This window comes from Vicugna pacos, unplaced genomic scaffold (assembly GCF_048564905.1).
Source record: "Vicugna pacos unplaced genomic scaffold, VicPac4 scaffold_103, whole genome shotgun sequence".
Classification (NCBI taxonomy): domain Eukaryota; kingdom Metazoa; phylum Chordata; class Mammalia; order Artiodactyla; family Camelidae; genus Vicugna; species Vicugna pacos.
The window spans coordinates 3,740,913-3,759,305 of record NW_027328783.1 but is presented as its reverse complement, the minus strand read 5'-3'; the positions used below and the strand labels follow the sequence as shown (position 1 = coordinate 3,759,305).

At 51.1% G+C, this 18,393-nt stretch overlaps 3 long non-coding RNA genes across 3 annotated transcripts; all 3 read right to left on the bottom strand.

Moving 5' to 3' along the window:
* Window positions 1-2,158: 2,158 nt before the first annotated feature.
* LOC140694753 (uncharacterized) lies at window positions 2,159-5,812 on the bottom strand. Its single transcript, XR_012070371.1, has 3 exons — window positions 5,707-5,812; window positions 3,829-3,938; window positions 2,159-2,433 (listed from the first exon to the last, which is right to left on the bottom strand). It is a non-coding gene; the product is annotated as an uncharacterized lncRNA (long non-coding RNA).
* A 380-nt stretch (window positions 5,813-6,192) lies between these two features.
* Window positions 6,193-10,285, bottom strand: LOC140694746 (uncharacterized). The gene is made up of 6 exons (XR_012070362.1): window positions 10,142-10,285; window positions 9,177-9,261; window positions 8,960-9,047; window positions 7,101-7,229; window positions 6,625-6,757; window positions 6,193-6,231 (listed from the first exon to the last, which is right to left on the bottom strand). It is a non-coding gene; the product is annotated as an uncharacterized lncRNA (long non-coding RNA).
* Window positions 10,286-10,637: 352 nt separating this feature from the next.
* Window positions 10,638-16,696, bottom strand: LOC140694745 (uncharacterized). The gene is made up of 5 exons (XR_012070361.1): window positions 16,460-16,696; window positions 14,751-14,867; window positions 14,146-14,332; window positions 13,958-14,039; window positions 10,638-10,722 (listed from the first exon to the last, which is right to left on the bottom strand). It is a non-coding gene; the product is annotated as an uncharacterized lncRNA (long non-coding RNA).
* Window positions 16,697-18,393: the final 1,697 nt, after the last annotated feature.

The following is an 18,393-nucleotide window of genomic DNA, read 5'->3' as shown; positions in this document are numbered from 1 at the left end:
GGCCAAGGAGTGTGAGCACCTCTGCAAGCTGGGAAAGGTAGGATGACGAATCCCTCCCAAGAGCCTCGGTGTGGAACTTAGCCTTGGCCACTCGTTGGTTTTAGCCCACTGACATTGACTTTGCACTACTGCACCCTAGAACAGTGAGAAGATGAATGTGTATTGCTTTAAGCCACTGAGTCTGTGGTCCTTTGTTACAACAGCAATAGGAAAGGAACTCAGGAACCAATATGAACTTGAACCACAGGCTGCCTGCTGTGCTGGCAGGAAGTCCTTTGTCTCTGATCCTGGGGGAGTGTCCTGTCCTCTGGCAGCATCCACAAACTACCTCATGCTAACTTGGCAGTTTGCAGAGGGTTAAATCTTATCCCTGCACAGTTCTTCATATTTAGTTAATAAAAATGATGGTGTCATCATGGGTATTTTTCCATCTTTTAAATACCCTTCAGTCTTCTAATAAAGCTACTTCTAATTAAGAGACCGTGTAAATAGTTTTCAATCTTCATAATAAATAACTGTGGTTTTATCTGGTTACTTAAATTATGAATAATAATGTTCACATTTGTAAAAGTTATTAAAATCAACATTGTTTAATGAAAATATCATTTCTTTTCGCATGAACATGTATTAACTACAAGAAATGTTCCATGCTTTCTTCTACGATTTACTGTTAGAGCCTTAAAGAATAATATTTTCCTCAAAAGATATTACGGCAAAGGGATTTCTTTTGGTGGAACTGTTCCGGCATCAAATCTGGTGCATGTCTCAGGCCACTGGCAACATAGAGATGATAGAAATTAGGAGGCATTATAAACACAGAATCATTTTTAAAGGAATTAAAAAAACTGGATGTGTGTAAACAAAGAATCAGAGAATATTCTGGTGAAATAAATGTATTTTTCAGCTTAAGCAAGACATGGGGTGAATAAATCTGAAATGAAAAAACCACCCAGAGATTAGCAGCGAGTCATGCATGCAGTGTGAATGATCAAAACCAAGTTGTTTCCAAACCAGTGTGCAGGCTTGATGCCTTCATGAATCAAATCTGTGTGGCACCAGGCCACCTCGAATACATGTTGATGAGGTATTTATAAGCCCTTCACCATCCCAAATCAAAGCCCACGCACGAGCCACAAGACCATCACCTACACATTTGGAAAACACACAACATGGTGAATAGCACTTTTCTTGTTCAGTAGCCGGTGGCAGCGAACTGTCAGCAGACAGAGATACAGGGACACAGAGGCACCTCCCCTCACTCAGCTGATAAACTTCCGTGCATCCCTGGGGACAGGATTGTCATAAAATGCACCATGGATTGATTCTCCTCCTAGGAAAGGAACCGTAGTGCTGTCATTAGGTTTGAGCAGGGGTGGGTGGAGGATCTCAGAAGAGTTGTTTCAGCACACCAATAGAATTCTTGGCCACCGTGACCACGAAAGACAAGTCCCCTGCCATCCCGGTAGGCACTTGGGCTCCTGACAAAAGCTGGGCTCAGTAAAGGGTTGAGTAGAAGGCACAGACCTGAGGGATGCCCCAGCAATAGGCAGGAGGTAGGGCCTGGTTTATACTGCTCTGGGTGTATCCCAGACTCATCCGAATACGAAATCAGAAATTTGCAAAACAGCACAGCTGGGGTGGATCATCTACTCCAGACTCCTCACCTTACAGTTAAAAGGGTGGCAACCCTGACAGGCAAAGCAACGTGCTAAAGGCAGAGCGTGGAAGTCGCAGTGCCAGATGAAACGCAGCGTGCAACCCCCGTTCAAGGCCGCTGACTCTGACGACGGGGCCAAGGTTTCCAATGAGGAGAATAAGACAGTGTAAATACTTTGTTCCCCCTAAAACCCCAAATGTTTTTTAAAGGCACAAAAACTCACCTTAACTAGATCTCTTCTGAGGGGGCTCTCTTCTGCTTCTTCTTCTTTCTGTCTCCATTTCCCTCTCTCAGACACAAACACATTCAGTTTTGTGAAAGGGGACTTCCTTCCATACAAAGACAGACTTCACATCTTCAGAAAGATACCTGAGAAAGCACGTTTCTCAATTCAAGTCTTTGTGTGAGTTCTGGGCAACTGGCTTATTTTCTAGAACAATCGGTAGTTACAAAATCAGGAAATCATCTTCCACAAAGGCAGAGTTCTGGTCCGTGTTGATAAAGTTGGGGATGTCACATTTCATGAGTCTGTTCGGCTCCTCCTCTGGCCACCTGCTGCATCTGATGGCTTCCTGGAGCCGAATAACACTGTAAAGGGCTATGGTAGGGATACCAGCTTTGGCCTTGTCCAAGTGGTCCACTTCATTGATGTAGCAATGAAAGAGGGACCTAGATTCGTCATTGCACTGCCAGAGAACACCTTGGGCAGCAGCGGTCTTCCAAAGTCTGACACAAAGCTGTTGAGTCTAAATCTCTTCTCGGGAGACTCTGCATTGCTACAAAGAAAACCAAAATAAAATATCGTTCACAGTGTAGCTCGGTGACCTGAAGAATCATAGTTTTTGCCATCTACTGAGAGTAAATCCCTGCACAGAGCATGCTGACATGCACTGGAATCGAAAGACATCACTTCTGAACACATACAATTAAACCCAAGGCAAAAGTCTAAAGTGAGGGCCCATGGACCATCCTAAAAAGACATCGTTCCCTGAGAATCCTCAATATTGGTGCCTCGCACACCAGTGTTTCTCCGTGGGACACTCAGATCTCTTCATCAGGATTCGTTAAAGTGCTTCTTAAAATGCAGAATTCTGGGGTGCACACCCTCAGAGTCTCCAGAGGTAGCGACTGGTAGTCTGTATTTTCATAGCCACCAGGATAACTAAACATGCTCAGGTTTAGCACCGCAGTCTACATCGGGTCACCTGAGCATCGACAATTCTGTCTCACGGGATGGGGGGTGCCATGTGTGTCAGGGTGCTGTCCTACCCATGTGTCTCCCCTGATTCTCAGAACTGACAGTGCTGCCCCATTGGGCACGAAATACCACCGTTTCACAATGCATACGCAGGGCGCCCGACTGAAAAACAATCAGTGATAGGAGAGGGGACAAAACTCAGCTTCCTGTTACCTTGTTTCACTTACTGTGGGACGAGTGATCAATTCAAGGGTAATAAATCAGCGAATGAGTGAATAACATGACTCGCGTTAGTCCCACGAGTGCCTGGAAGAGCAAGCCTGGGCACATTGAGAACCATAACAGCCCATCTACTTAAATGTCATCCTCCACAGATCTATGTAAAGGTTACTTCCACCCAGGCAGTGACTCCAGAAGGGCAAGAATCATGTATGAACACACTCTCAAATCCAGAACAGAACCTGACAACAATTAGGCTCTGGAGTCTGTGTTTAGCCAGTGTGGAATCTCAGTGATTCCAGCTCTTACACCTTGCCTTCCCATCCCACCACACACGATATGGCCCTTATGTCCAGTTCTCCCGGGGCTGGGGCCACGGAACCCATTTATAGGACTGGAAGAATCTGATCATTTAAACCATCCCCCAGATTATCATCAAGAGTCACCTGCATTTCAGGGATCAGTAATCCCAGAAGCTTTGCAGTTCAGGCAGCTGAGGGATTTTTATAACAGCTCTGTCTTCTACTGTGACTGCCTGGGTGACATCAGACAAGGAATTCTGAAAAGCCTGAACTTTTCCTTTCAGGAATAATCTAATTAACAAATCTCGTTGACCACTCAACAAATGTGATGTGAAGATCAATAATTTACACAGGAGTACAACATTCACTAGGTCGTGGATTTAGAATCAGAGGAAAATCATTTTAGAAAGATTGACAGAATGTAGCTTTAATGCGAATTTAAGTATTCTTACCTTTCAGTAAATCATCTTCCCCTACTTATCACTTCACCCAAGTTTAAAAGATGTCTGAGAACAGGGATGAGTGTGTCAGCAATCTGAGACCCAATAACCTAAAATGTCACCTAGGAAAAAGAGGGGAGTAACACATTTTTAAAAAGCATGGTGAGGATGGCGGGGCCATCCCCAACCCCAGACTAAGAAGCTCTGAGTAATAGCTTTCCTGCCTGCCTGGGGCATCAGCTGATGTGAAAATCCACCCAGAAACCTCACTGTCCAGCAGCTCTTCCATAACACAGGCTACACTTTCTCAGAATTAAGAATTGCGTCCAGTAACCACTTCGCTGAAGAATAAAGACAAAGGAGAACAAGAGAGTTCTGCCCCTCCCAAGGGAGAGCCCAGACCTCGGGCTGCATGCACTGCGCCCACCTCCCTGGAGAAGAATAAACTGGAGAAGGGCGTTCTGCGAAACTGCGGCAGCAAAGGTTGAGATGGGAACAAATTGACCAGCTGGCCAGGGACAGCCCCCTCCGTCGCTGCCTTGGCGGCTGCCTCAGCCCTCTCAGCCCATCCTGCCCACCTCCGGTGGCTAAGCTGTCAGAGAAATTGCTTTGCGACCTGGAGCAACAGAGGCTGCCCTCAGGCCAATCTGCAGAAAAGATGGGAGCTAAACCCCCAGCTCCCGAGCGGCAGGCTCCATACCCCCGCCAACACCCCGACGCCCCCGCACCCTACCGCAACCCCGGGGAAATATGACCCGGAGAAGTGTGACCTGGGAACGAGGGGCAGCAGAGGCCGCCCCCACGTCAGGCCTGCAGAGAGATTGGAGCTTATCCTCCAGCTCTCCAGGGGCAGCCCCTGTCCTCTCCACCTCCTGATCTCACCGCGCCCACCTTCCTGGAGCAATCAGACCAGGTGTGGGGTGTCAGGCGAATCTTGCTCCAGAGAGGACGTCCCCAGGCCAGGTCAGGGGAGAGGAGAAGAAGTGGCCCCATTAGGCGGGGCAGCCGGCCGTCGCAACTGCCTCTGCCCCTCGACCACATCGGGCCCGTCTCCCAGGAGCAAGCTGACCTGGAGACGGGCATCCGGCTTCTTGGGCAGCAGAGGACGCCCCCAGGATTGGTCACGGGGAAGAGGAGAGCAAATTGACAGGCTCCGCGCTGCAGGTCTTCTACCCCCGCCATCGCCACCCCCGCACCTTAAAGGCACCGCCCAGGGCGCCCCTCCCCCAGCAGGCTGAGTGGGACAGGTGCGTCTGGTGACCTGGGGCAGGAGAGGCCACTCCCACACCAGGCCATCGGGGAGACGGGAGCCAATCCACCAGCTCCCCAAGGCAGCCCCTACCCCCGCAGCAGCCACCACTCTTGCCCATGACCTAACAGTGGCCTTCTCTAGGGAGCAGGCTGACCTGGAGATGGACGTCCGACGAACTTGGGACAACAGGGACCGCCCCCAGGGCAAACCATGGGGGGAAGTGGGAGCAAATGGACAAGTTCCATGGGAAAACCTGCCGTTGCTGCCACCACCCCCAAAGTACCAAGTCCAACTCCCGGGGTCAGGCCGACTAGGATACACGCGTCTCATAACACAGGGCAACAGCGACCGCCCCCAGGACAAGACGCGGGGAAGATGGGAGCAAATGGTCCGCTCCCCCGCTGCAGGCCCCCGACCACCGCCACCCCTGCACCCTGACTACCCTGCCTCCCGCCCCCAGCAGGCAAAGTGGGACAGGGGTGTCCCGGGACCTGGAGCAGCAGAGGCCGCCTTCAGGCCACGCGGTGCAGACATGGAGCTAATCCACAATCTCCTCCGGGGCAGCCTCCCTATGCCTGCAGCCACCACCTTACCAGCCCCCTGACCGCACCGCACCCATCTCCCAGGAGCAAGCTCACCTGGAGTCGGACCTCAGGCAAATCTCCGGCGGCAGACGTCGCCCCCAAGCCAGGCCGTGGGGGAGAGAAGAAATGGAGCAAATCCCTGGAACACATCCCCTGCCCCTGCCGCCTCCGCCGCCGCCTCCCAGGAGCAAGTTCATCTGGAGACCCGCGTCCCGCCTCTAGGGCAGCAGAAGCCGCCCCTGGCTCCGCCTCCGGGGAGAGCGGAGCGAATTGATCGGCTCCCCCGCGGCAGCCTCCCTCCCCCCGTGGGTCCCGCACCTTAACGGCCCCGCCCCCACTCCGCACTCAGCAAGCTGAGTGGGACAGGAGTGTCCGGCGACCTGGGGAAGAAGAGGCCGCTCCCAGGCCCAGCAGCCGGGACAAGGCAGCTATTCCACCCGTTCACCAGGGGTAGACCCGCTCCGCCCCTCTGCCGCTGCCACCGCCCTCTGACCTAACCGCCCCACCTACCAGGAGCAAGCTTACCTGGAGTGCAACATCTGGCGAATCTCCGGAGGCCAAGCCCCACCCCAGGCCAGGCTGCAGGGAAGAGAAGAAATCGATCGGCTTGCCCGGGCAGCCTCCCAACCGCCACCGCCGCCGCCGCCGCCGCCGCCCAAAAGCATTGCAATAGCCTACCGGGGTCAGGCTGACTGCAAGGATGTGCACTTGCCTTCTTATCCTGGCCAGGTCCCTGAGCACCTCCCTGCATCCCTACACTCCCTGCACCTCTGCACCCCTGCTACTCTCTGCAATTCTGCATCCCTCCACCCCCACATCCCCTGAAATGCCTGCACCCTCCACAGCCCCTGCACCCCTGTCACCAGTTACACTTTTGCGCTGCTTACACTCCTGCACCCCTGCATGTCCCACACACCACCTCTTGGGCCTTTGGCAGAGTCTCTGCTGTTAGACCAATGCACAGTGACTCACTCTTTGCCAGTATATGATGCATCAGTGGACGTCAGGGGTTGCCTGCAGGAAGGTACATGTTCCCGGTCACTAGCCTGGGCCACTAGGGTGATCTCTGTGAGGTCACCCAGGACGGGTTCAGAGATGCTGTTCTCTGGGAAGAGAGGAGTTGAAACCGGTCTTGAGGGCAGAGCTGTGCTCACCAGGCCGTCCACGCTTCATGTTTTACACAGGGCTTCGGAGAAGTGAAATGGATCCGGCCAAGTAATACCGGCCTGCTGTGAGCCCACCTCAGTCCTGGGCTCTGAGTCAGACCGACTGGCTCCCTCAATCAGGGCCCAGTTTGGGCACCTGAATGGTCCCTTTGAGGCATCCCAACAGTTCTCAGGATGAAGTCTGGCTGCTTCCACCCCATGGCCCTCCCTCCTACTGTGCTGGCCTCAGGAAGGTTCCTTATATGGGGAAGAAGGCAGCCCACACCCTACCCCACCCCTCACCTTTCTCTAACCCAGGCTGGTGCTCTCTCTGCCCCTCAGAGTCTGGGAAGCCATCCCTCTTCAGTTATGTCCCTTCTGAGATGGACTTGCTTCCACTCAATTCTAGGCGAGGATGCACCATGGAATGCACTGGGTAAGAGAACCAAAATAAATAATTTCTTCTGTGAGGTTGTCTGTTTATCTACTGGGGCTGGGCTGTGTGTAGTTTGCTACAGCTATTGGTGTGAGAGGCTAAAACAGCCTGTGTGTCCTTGTTTTCATCTCCCCGCTGTCTTTGGGTTTTCCCTAGACACTCCTGAGACATTTACTTCTGTCAGTATTATTCCTGTTATTACACACGGGCCCTACTGACATGGAGGTAAGGTGTTGGGGGAGCGGGACAGAGCAGGGCATCTGCAGTCCTGTGATTAGTTCTCATTGAGCCTGTGCCCTGAGCTGTGACCTCCACAAGTGTGTCTCTTTCCCCCCACCCCAATTTGGGTGACACAGAAGGGATTTCCCTTCTCCCAGGTTGGTTAGGCTCTGGTAAAATAATTTCTCATTAAAAAAACAAACAAAAAACAACTTCCCCCAATGAAACAGAATGTTCTGGGTGTATTTCAATACAGTTATTTTCTCCTCTCCAGGCAGGAAGCATGAGGAGTTATCCTCTGACCTTCATTCTGAGAACAGGACACGGTCCTGGATGTAAAATACATGAAAAAGAGCATGGGGCCCCTCTGACTGGCCCCCTGGAGTTGTCACACTCTGATTTCCCCACACTGAGCCTCCTGCTGGCCTCAGGGACCTGTTAAATCTGCCTGCCCCCGGGGTTCTTACAAAAGCAGGTTCTGCCTTGGGAGCTGTGACTCTCCAAGCCTGCCCGCTGTTCCCTTTGCAACCTCTCTGGGTTGGAAGCAGCTTTCCCCCTCAGTCTTCTGGGATCTAAGAAGAGCAGTGGGTTTGCAGCTCCCTCAGATTTGGTGTTATTTTCAGGACAGGAGGAAGAACTTCTGAGCTCCACACGAGCTGGACCAGAGGCTGGAATCCTCCCTTCCTCTGCCACCGTGCAATCAGTGGCTGTGGTTCTAGCCGAGTTTCTGAAGATGTGGACTTAAACACACATATCCCAGCCCTCACAGGAGCACACAGTCCCATAAATCCCCCTAGTTTCCACTGGTAACTATGGAGCCGATGGGGACACGGGTTTCGGGACCACAGAGGCCTGACTGCATGACTTGCTCCGTGGCCTATTTACGTGGTTGCTCCGGGCCTTGTCTGAAGTGGCTTGTTTACCACACCTGGTACGTGGGAAACACAAAATAAGTACTAGAACCTTCACTTTTTCTCCCTCCAGGGCCTTCAAACGTAGAAAGTAATAAGTGAACTCAGACAGCCTAGTCACCACAATGAGGTCCGTCCAGCCTGGCTCTCCTGAGTGATGGGCACTGACTTGCACCTTAACTCGGAACAGTAGGGGAACTGCCTTCCTCTAACTGGGCCTCTCCCCACACCAGGCACGCCCGCAGCTCAGACGGGGCCAGCTCCCCAACTGAGGTGTGTGCTGGTGGCTTCAGTGTGACCTGGCCCTGCCGGGACATGAACCTGCAGTGAGTGAGGTGGAGGGTCGGGTGGAGGGGGGTCCCTTCTGGGGTGGCAGGGGGCCCGGTAGCACCCCTCCCAGCCTGGTGCCTGGGGCTCCCTAACACCTCCTACAGCTCCTGGGTTGGCTCCAGTCCTGGCCACTCCACACACCCTCCCAGTATCTTTTAATTATGTCCCTTTTCTGCTTTTATCAGCGAGAAGTGGCTTCTGTTGCTTGTTCAGTGAAACAGTACATCGGGAAACCAGACTACTTCTAACATCAGTAAAATACCAACCTCGGTCAGCTCGCCGGGCAGACCGTGCAGCACAAAGGCCTGAACAGGGCTGTGCGAACGGCTTACGTGAAGGGTCCTCAGCATCTGTCTTCAGAGATACAGAAGCTGATGGTTCAGGTAAAACCTCAGGGTGGGATTGAGGAATCCAAAGCTGGTTGGTTTCAAAGGCTAATTGGTCAGACCAGACCCCTGAGCTGTGGTCAGAAGCCTGGCTCACCGTCACGCAGACTCAGCGCCCTAAGTGCCGGGTGGGGCCGGTGCTGTTCCCTTTGTAGGCTCTCGTTGGGGATTCAGTGTAGCCCCTTAAATACAGCAGAAATTCCAGCCCCATTAGCCCCCAACCTGAGTGTTCCATGACACAAATCCCGGGAGTGTTTAATTTTCATCTTTGTTTAGGAGGATGAAGGTGGTTCAAGAGAAGACATAAATTCACACTTAGTGACACAAGGTCACAGCCAGTACTTCCTCCACGGAGAGCTATGTGCTCCCACAGTGGTGGCTGGGGGCTCGGCAGAGACCCTCTGCTGGTCCCAGAAGGACTCGCTCCTCTGGCCACAACTCATGGGTTGGACAGCAGATCCAGAGGGTGACAGAGCATCTTTCCTGGGAATTTGGAACTGACACATAGAAATCAAGTTCACTCATCTGGAGTTTGGCGGAGGGGAGGGGCGGTGGTGGGAAATCAAATGAAACCAGAGCATGAGAGACACTTAGAAGTGAAAGAGCGAGAGACAGAGAGACTGAGCTTGTGAGAGCAAATAGTCAGAAAGAAGGCAAACAATCAGGGGACAGAGGAATTCCAGCTCCTGACTGTCTAGTCTGTCCCAGCCCATCAATGACCCCGTGAGATGTTTAATAACATTCCAGTTTTGCAGATTAGGAAACAGGCTGAAAGAGGTGGGGGCTGGGTTTGGGTGCACAGTTAATTCAATTGCCACTGGACCCCACACTTCCCATTGCCTGAAGGCACCCTAATCCTCACTGGGACCCCTGTGGTCCCCTGACAGCCCAGCACCCTGATCAAAGGGACCCTGCGGGAGTGGGAACCCCTCTTGAGTGTGGAGAGTTCCCTGCCCCGAGATGCCATGCATCAGCAAGCTCCCGCTCACCCCAGGTTAACATCAGCCCAGCTGTACTGTCTCCCAACCCGCTTCCCTCCCTGCCAGGCACCCCCAACCTTACCACCGAGTGTACTGCAGGAATTCAGGCACAGGGATGCCCAAATCAACACGAGCCCACCGGCTATAGAAACAGCAGACTCCCAGCCCCGCCTGGGTTGCGAGGGGACAGAAGGTGTCCTCAACTTTCATGTGTCTAAAACAATCTTCTTCAGCTGGAGGTTCTAGAGAAAAATAAAAGGTCCAAAACATAGTTCGGTGAGGAATTCCTCCAAGGACCTGACTCCAGTGTCTACAACCATGTGTACCTACCCCCGGAATTGGGGTGAAGGTGGATTATTGATCAGCACAACCCCTGGTGGCCCAGCTCCTTGGCTTGGCTGCCCCGAGGGGGCTGGGGGAATGGGTAAGGCCAGGGCACTCAGGAAAAGCACAGAGGACCTGACCTCTCCCTTCTGCACTCGTAAACCCTTCCCCAAATCTCAAGGCATTGGACAGAGATCCGCCACAATAATGAGATGCTCCCATCTCTTCACTCACTCCTGTCGGTTCACTTAAATGCTGAGCATCCACTGGGTCCCAGGACAAGACACATAGAATGGCTGATGGGACAGGCTTGGTCCTTCCCCCTGGAACCTGTTCAATCTGATCAAAGAATGATCACTCATAAAGAGTTTCTCAAAATTATACAGAGACCAAAGACCAACTGCAGAGTGAACCAAATTTAAAAATATATATGAAGATCCCCCAGTCTCCCCGCCTAAGGTTAACAGCATAAAGCAAAAAATTCTTGCCTTTAATCACCAGGGAAGTTGTCACCCCCTCTCAGGTGGAAAGGAGAGTTATTCTTTGAGCACGTCACAGAAGTGCTCCATCGGATTGGACCAGGGCATCTACATTCATTCAGCAAATGTGTATAAGCTCCTACTACATACGGGAATCTCCTAACTAGACCATTCCCAAGGCTCTCGGGCTTTATCAGTCAACAAAATAGACATGACTCCCCATCACTGGGGGCTCAGAATTTTAGCAGAGGAAACAGGCAGCATGTTGGGGTAGCAAGAGTTTGGATAAATTTTTAAAAAAGAGTGATATGAGCAAACTCGGGTGATGGCGGTGGGGTGGGAGGCAGGCAGGAGAGAATAAGGCAATCCTGGCAGATCTCACGGAGTAATGAACTTGAAGCAGAATAGATCCGGAGGAAGAAGGAAGAGCCGGAGCCAGAGGCCCCCAGAGTGAGGGGGAGAGTGTGGGCAGAGAGGCAGAGCACGCCGGGTCCTGAGGCCTTTGTGACGACTTTGGCTCCTAATGACATGGTGACCCGTTTAGTGAGTTTTGAGGGGAGGGGTGATGTAGTCCAACTTATGCTTTTGTGTTTGTGTTTTTTGGGGGGAAGTAATTTATTTATTTTAATGAATGTGCTGGTGATTGAACCCAGGATCTCAAGCATGCTAAGCATGCGCCCTACCACTGAGCAACACCCACCACCCCCAATGTATGTTTTTACAGGCTCCCTCTGACTCTGTGTGGATGAGAGATTGTAGGAAAGCAAAGATGGAAACAGAAGGCTATTGCTATCCAGGAAAGGCTGAAGGTGGCTCTTAGGAGGGCGGGGAGCAGAGAGCAGGTATTTAATTAAGACAGAATATCCAGAATTTTCTAACAAGCTGGATTTGCTGTCTGTGAGTGTAAAAGAAAGAGAGAGAAAGGACATGGTTCCAACATCTGGGCCTGGACAATGGGAGGGATGTCCTCTCCGGATGGGAAAGGGGATGGGAAAAGGTGGGGCTGAGCAGGTGGAAAGGGGCTGGTATCAGCTCAGTTCTTCAATGTCATGGTTAAGGGGTGTGTTACATATTGCCACAGAAGTGCCTAATAGGTAGAGGAATCTGTTTTCTTTTTCTTTTTAACATTTAAAAAAATATAATTAAACATATTAATTGTATTATGTGAATGATTTGGGAATTTTGTTTCATGCCAAGTTATATGTTATATATAGCCAAATGGAGCATATATCAAAAAGGGGAGAAATGAGGGCTTTCACATAAACTGACTGTCCGTAACGTAGGTAAAATTTCAATAAAACCAGTCTTCAGGGCAAAAACCTCATCTCGGTGTTACATAAAAATAAATGAAAAACGACTATGTTGATGTACCATTATTTCATGTTACATAATAGCCCCAAACTAACAGTGTTTAACTATGAGGCTTGTAGAAATACTATTCGCTTTATTCACATAAATACAGAAGTGCAGAAATGTTCTAAGGTAGAATTAGCATCTTAGTGGAAATAATACATATTTGAGCATTTTACATGATATATATGTACTGATTCAAAATTTGGAAAAGTAATTTCATAGTAGAACATATGTATGAATGTGAAAGCAAGATGAATGAAAGGAAAAGAATGTGATGTGAGTCTCAGGGATAAAGGCTCAGATGGAAAGGGGAAATTAGGGAATTTTGGAGAAATCGAGAAATTGATGGCATGCCAATTTCCAAGGCTGGGTTGCTTCCACCAAAGGAATAGCAGAGAGAGAGAGGAGAGGCCCAGGAACCCACCCTGGGGAACACCCACAGTATATGTTTGGAAAAAACAGGAGACATTGGCAAAGGACCAGCCAGCAGGCCAAAAGCAGAAACAGACAGAGAGATGGGCTGGAGGTTGAGTGAAGCAGGAACACGGGGTAGGAGGGATGGAAGAGCTGGGTCAAATGCTGCCGAGGGGCCAAGCATGATGAGGAGTCAAAATTGACCACTATATTTAGCAACATGGGGTCACTGATGGCCTTGACAGGGCAGTTTCCATAGAGCGAGGGATCAGGCGAAAAGCCAGAATGGGTGTAAAAGGGGATGGCTCAAGAGAAGATGCAGACAGTGAGTTTAAACAACTCCTTAAAGATTTGCTGCAAAGACACAGGGTGGCAATTGGTGGGGGTGAATTAGGGTCAAGGAGTGCTGTTGGTTTAAGAGGATGGACGTTTATATACTGATGGTGCCAACTAGCAGGAGAACAAAATAGATGAGGCAGTGAAAGAGAGGATGGTTTTGGGAGTGACAACCCAGAGAAGATGGGAGGGATGGGGCCTCGGGGACTTTTGGAGGAACTGGCTTTCGATGCCACTTTTAATAAACGGTGGGGCACCGAGAGTGAGGTCACAGACATCAGAAGGCGAGTGGATGTGCTGGGAGTTGCTTGTGAAATTTCTCTTCTGTTGGCTTGTTTGCTTGTTCAAAGTAGAAAACTAACCTTACCAGCTGAGGAACAAGGAGGAAGAAAGAGTTACTGGAGCCATGAGCAGAAGATAAGAAAGAGCCTTCCAGGGAGAATGGGACAGTAAAAAGGGCAGGGGGAGGCGGGGGAGTGCGCTCCCAGAAAGTTACATTTTCTCTTTGACGTCCCCAAATGTGTGACGTGTTATTACCCTTCCTGCTGTCTACAAAATAAAAATTAATTATGGTTCAGAGGAAATGCTATTTCATTCTAAGAGGCTGCCTGTTTCTCAGGAATGGTCATCTTAAACTGCAAATATTACAAACAATGTTGAAAAGATGAACCTGTGTACCTAAAATCCCCTATTTTCTATTAATCTGTTTACTACTTAGTTCCCCTATCAATAACACATAACAAATACTGCCATGATGGAGGTACATCGATGCTTAAAAGGAAATGAGATCTGTATCCTTTTGCTAAATTCCATGGCTTCCTTAATATGCAGTTCCACTTGGAATTTAGGAATGTCTGGTATAAGAAGTGAGAAACAGTTTGAGAAAATCCCGACTCAGAATTATACATCACAACCACATCTCACAAGTATATACAGCCGTAAAAAAGTTTAAAAGCAAAACTCCGTAACTACTCTTAAAGACCTTTGCAAACCTGGGCCTGCCAAGATGTTTCCAAACTGGAAAGGAACTCCAATCTCTTGCCTGGTACCGGACCAGGGGCTGGCCAGCCTTTTCTGTAAAAGCGAGAGAGTAAATATTTTCAGTTTTGCAGATCATTTTGTTGTAACCATGCAGGTAGGCAATAAGAAAGCTAAGAGCACTGGGAGATAGGAAACAAACGGGCATGCCCACACTCTCCCTTCCACTCAGGGCAGCTTCTCTGTGGTGGGGAGCTTTGCCACAATCACTTGCTTCTTTTTTCCATTGGTTTCTTTGTTTCCACCTTACTGCTCGAGCTCAGAACTTCAGGTGGGCCTGGTCCTTCAGCATCCATGCAGAGAAGGCTGAGCGGGGTTGGGAACCCCACCTGATGGAGAAGAGAGATTACTGGGAGGGACATTGTGGAGGCCACCATGACACGAGACAATCACACCTTCCGGGGTGAAAGGGAACGAAGACAAGGGAAGGACACAGTAGTGGGACCCCTAGGTCGCCTGCCAGGCTTGTTCTCCCTCCACGGCCACCATGGGGGCCTGGGGGGTGTTGGGCTTCAGCTACGGTGATTAGGATGAAGGGACTCAATATAAAGGACCCTCCAACTTCTCACTAGGTTCCAAACGCAGCCCCTCTAATTCCACCCTCTGAGTTTCTGGAACTCTGCTGGAAGAATACATGAGCAGGCCAGAACCAGAGCCCAAGCCAAACATGACAGGGGCTCGTGGGGCTGTAACCCCATGCTCAGTGGTCGGGGACTCCTTGCAAATCTGCAGAAATCCCTGTTCCACCTCATTCCTGGGAGAAACCCCAGATCTCCTCCTGCTCTGTCTGTTCTTCTCTTGAGGCTATTGTCCTGGAGGGATGCTGAGTCCTTGAACCTGGTCCTCCAAACGTACATAAGCAGCCTGTTCAATAAAACAAATTATGCACTTTTTCACATTTGCCAGTTTTTTGATTCCAGAAAGGCTGTGGGACTCATTCTCACAGTCTCCTGTGCCCCCACCACATGGTGGCCCTCTGCTCATGTAAACACGATTTCCCACAACTGCACCCTGCCTCCCAGCTTGTCAGAGGGGAGTGTCCCACAAAGACACAGGTGTTTGTGAGGATCCTGTCCCCCAGCAGAAAGCCTGCTCCTGGAGCCACAGACAGGGATCTGGCCTCCTAAGCCGCTCAGCTCTAATTCAAAGCCTAAAGTGGAGGCCCCGAACATTGCTGAATGACTTTCTGAATCACCTGGACTGGAGGGGACTGATTTTCTTTCCAGGAATGGAGGTAGCGCAGCCTCCATTTTCAGGGCTGACCTTGACGATGGATCTAGTTCCCCCGACTGCACCGCAGGAAGGAGTGGCCCTTCCATCCCACAGGTTGGAGACCCAACCCAAGGGAGTACTGAAGCAGTGCATTGCTGCCAGGTCCAGCATCCCTGCAGAGTGGCCTCTGCCCTTGAATGACCCCCTTCCCAGGGCCTTTCTTGCCCGGACACCACCACACCCCAGGCTGTGCCAGAGCTCTGGGGCTCTGCGTGTCCAGGGCACACAGGTGGCACCTGAGCCAGGTGTCCCCTGGGCCTCAAGGGAGAGAGGTCTGCTTCTGCATCAGGGGAAGGTGACCCCACAAGGCTGGCAGGACACTCTCAATATGGACCTCCAGGAGCCCTGGGAGCAGTTTCCCTGCAGGTGTTAAGAGCCATCATCAGGAGAGCAGGCCCCTCTTTGTGCAGACCATCCAGCAGTGCTGGGCCCACGTGCTGACCTCAGAAATCTACATGCCCCCAGGATACCCCAGGCAACCTCACAACTTCGTCACTTGGTGACCTGGGTACCACGAGCTCCTTGGCCATCCCATGAGGGTGGTCCTTGCAGGCATGGTCTCCAGGTTCTCCCGTTGAGAAATCCCCCTGGGTTTCTGTGGTCACAGAGCAGACACCAGAAGATTCTAGTCCTGCAGTGACCCCCACAGCAGTCAGCTCCCCTGTGCATGTCCAGGGACAAATGACAGCAATTTATTGCCAGGTACCGTGATGAACAAGGGGGTGGGATTCCATACTAAGTTCAGGATCCTGGTAACTCACTCTGCACCCCAAAAAGCTTCCATGAGAAATGTGTGTATTGGGATGTCTGTGCCCCTAGAAGAGCTGTTCCTGAGGGTTCCTGGGACCCTCCAGCCCCTCTCAAGGTTCTCAGATCCTGGGTCTAAATTTCTATCTGCCTCTTTTGGTGTACGGCCACCTGTGTCTCGTGGTCATGGGTCACTTTATTGCATGACTTGGCATGTTCTTAGTGCTCGTCCTCCACCCCTGCACTAGACTCCCAAGATGTTCCCACTGACCCTTGGCTCCCTGGGTGGCTCAGGGGGCCCTAAGTCTGCACCCTTCACGCTCCTCCTCTACCCCCACCTCTGGGGCCACCCCTAGGTGGACTTGGAGGTGTTTGTAAATGAGTCTTACACAAGGACATGTCTGGACAAAGCAGGACCCCACCCCCGGAAAACTCACCTGCTCCCTTCTCAGAAGAGGACCCCACAGCCCCACATTGCCTCCCAGGGGTCTACTCAGGACACAGTCCCCCAGTTCTGGGCAAGGTGTCTCCCTGGAATCCTTGCTTCCAGGAAGAGTCTCTCTGTCCTTCTTCAGAGTTTAGAGGTGTTCCCATGTCCCTGACCACCAAGATGCCCAGCACAGTCCCTTCAGTGACCTGGAGAGACAAGTAACTTATGTGGCCACAGGTCTCACAGGACACACCTGCTGGGACCCCAGGCTAAAGGGCTGTCCTTCTGCCTTCTCAGGTGTGGCTCCCGTGGTAACTTTTTGCAGGGGGCCCAAACGGGGAGTGTGGCCCAAAGCAGTTCATGGGGCTCTCTGGGCAGGGAAGACTTGGGCCAGGTGGCCTTGCCTGGTTTCCCTGCTGGGCCACTCTGAAAACCCCCGCTCCTCTGGCTGTGGCTGGAGGCCCCTCAAACCTCAGGGTGGGGCTCTTTCTCTCAGCCTCCACTGACTCCAAAGCCACGCTGGTGCTGGCGAGGGGAAAGAGCTTTCTTGCCTTCTTTTGGCCAAGTTGCCACAGGTGGATGCTGCGGGGAGCTGGAGAGAGAGGTAGCACTTGCTCAGATGTGAGTGGTTAAGCAATTTGACACCCTGTCAACTAGCCTTAAACATTGGAATGAGGTCTTTCCCGGTAAAGCTGGAAGTTACTTTCAGTAACTTGTCTAAAGATTTCTTTTTTTTTTCCACTTAAAGACTCATAAAACCTCTCCCAGGTCATTCCTGGTATGGACCATTATCCAGGGATCAATCAGGAAATGCAGGAGGAGAGGGGTGGGGGTGGGGGAGAGGGGAGGTTAGATCAGAGCCCACGGAGAGGAGATGCCCCTCCCAGGAGCCTCACACTGGGCAGTGGCTTCTGGCATCCAGCTCTCCTGTTCTCAGGCCCATTCCATCTGCGGGGTTTTCCAAAAACATAATGGTGGAAGGGCCATGGAGGACACCTAGAACTTCCAGAATAGACAGGGGGAGTAGAGTTACCATGCTGGCCCTGGGTTTGGAGACAGACCTGCAATGGAGACCACAGGCTTCTGAGAAGCCAGTTTCGAAATAAAGGCAGTATGCACTGGAATACCCGGCTCGAGAGAGTGCTTCATCATAGACATGTAATTTACATAGTTCTCACCACTAAATTCTGTGTTCCCAACACGCTACATGAATGACGGCTTCAACACACATTCATCTCTGAGATGTGAAAAAGTGTAGAGCCGCTCTTTCATCCTGCATAATGGGCATGGCTACACTTAAGAACACTTACCAAGATTTCTCAGCAAGAGCCAATTTCGAAATAAAGGCAGTTTGTGCAGGAAAACCCTGTTGGAGTGAGGGCTTCCCCATACACATGTAAGTTATAGAGTTCCCCTCACCATGAAACGCTGTTCCCAACATGCTACATGCATGAAGGCTTCGACACACATTCAGTTCTAAGCTGTTAGCATGTGGAGAGCCGCTCTTTCATTCAGCACAAAAGGCATGGTTACACCCAGGAAGATTTACCCAGATTTCTCAGCTGCTTCCTTCAGCCAGATTCAAAATAAAGGCAGTTTGTGCTGGGAAAGCCTGTTGGAGCGTGTTCAGAGCTGTTTCGGGCTCTGTCCCAGCTGGAGGGTGCAAAGCCCAACCTCCAGAAAGAGGGACCAGGACCCCACCCGCCAGGTGGTGTTGCCTTTGTAGGGGAACAGTGATCTTTGGGTAAGATATATTGCGGCTCTCTCTAAAAACTGCTTTGACTTAAGTTTGCATCCTAGTCACCAGTTCCAGGACAACAGAAAAGGCATACCCTACATCCCTTTGCACTCAACTCTTCCCAAAAGAGCAAATATTTGTCCATGAAAATACCAGCTGCTCTTCTAAGGCCCACTAAATACCCAGCAGTGTGGGCGGTGCAC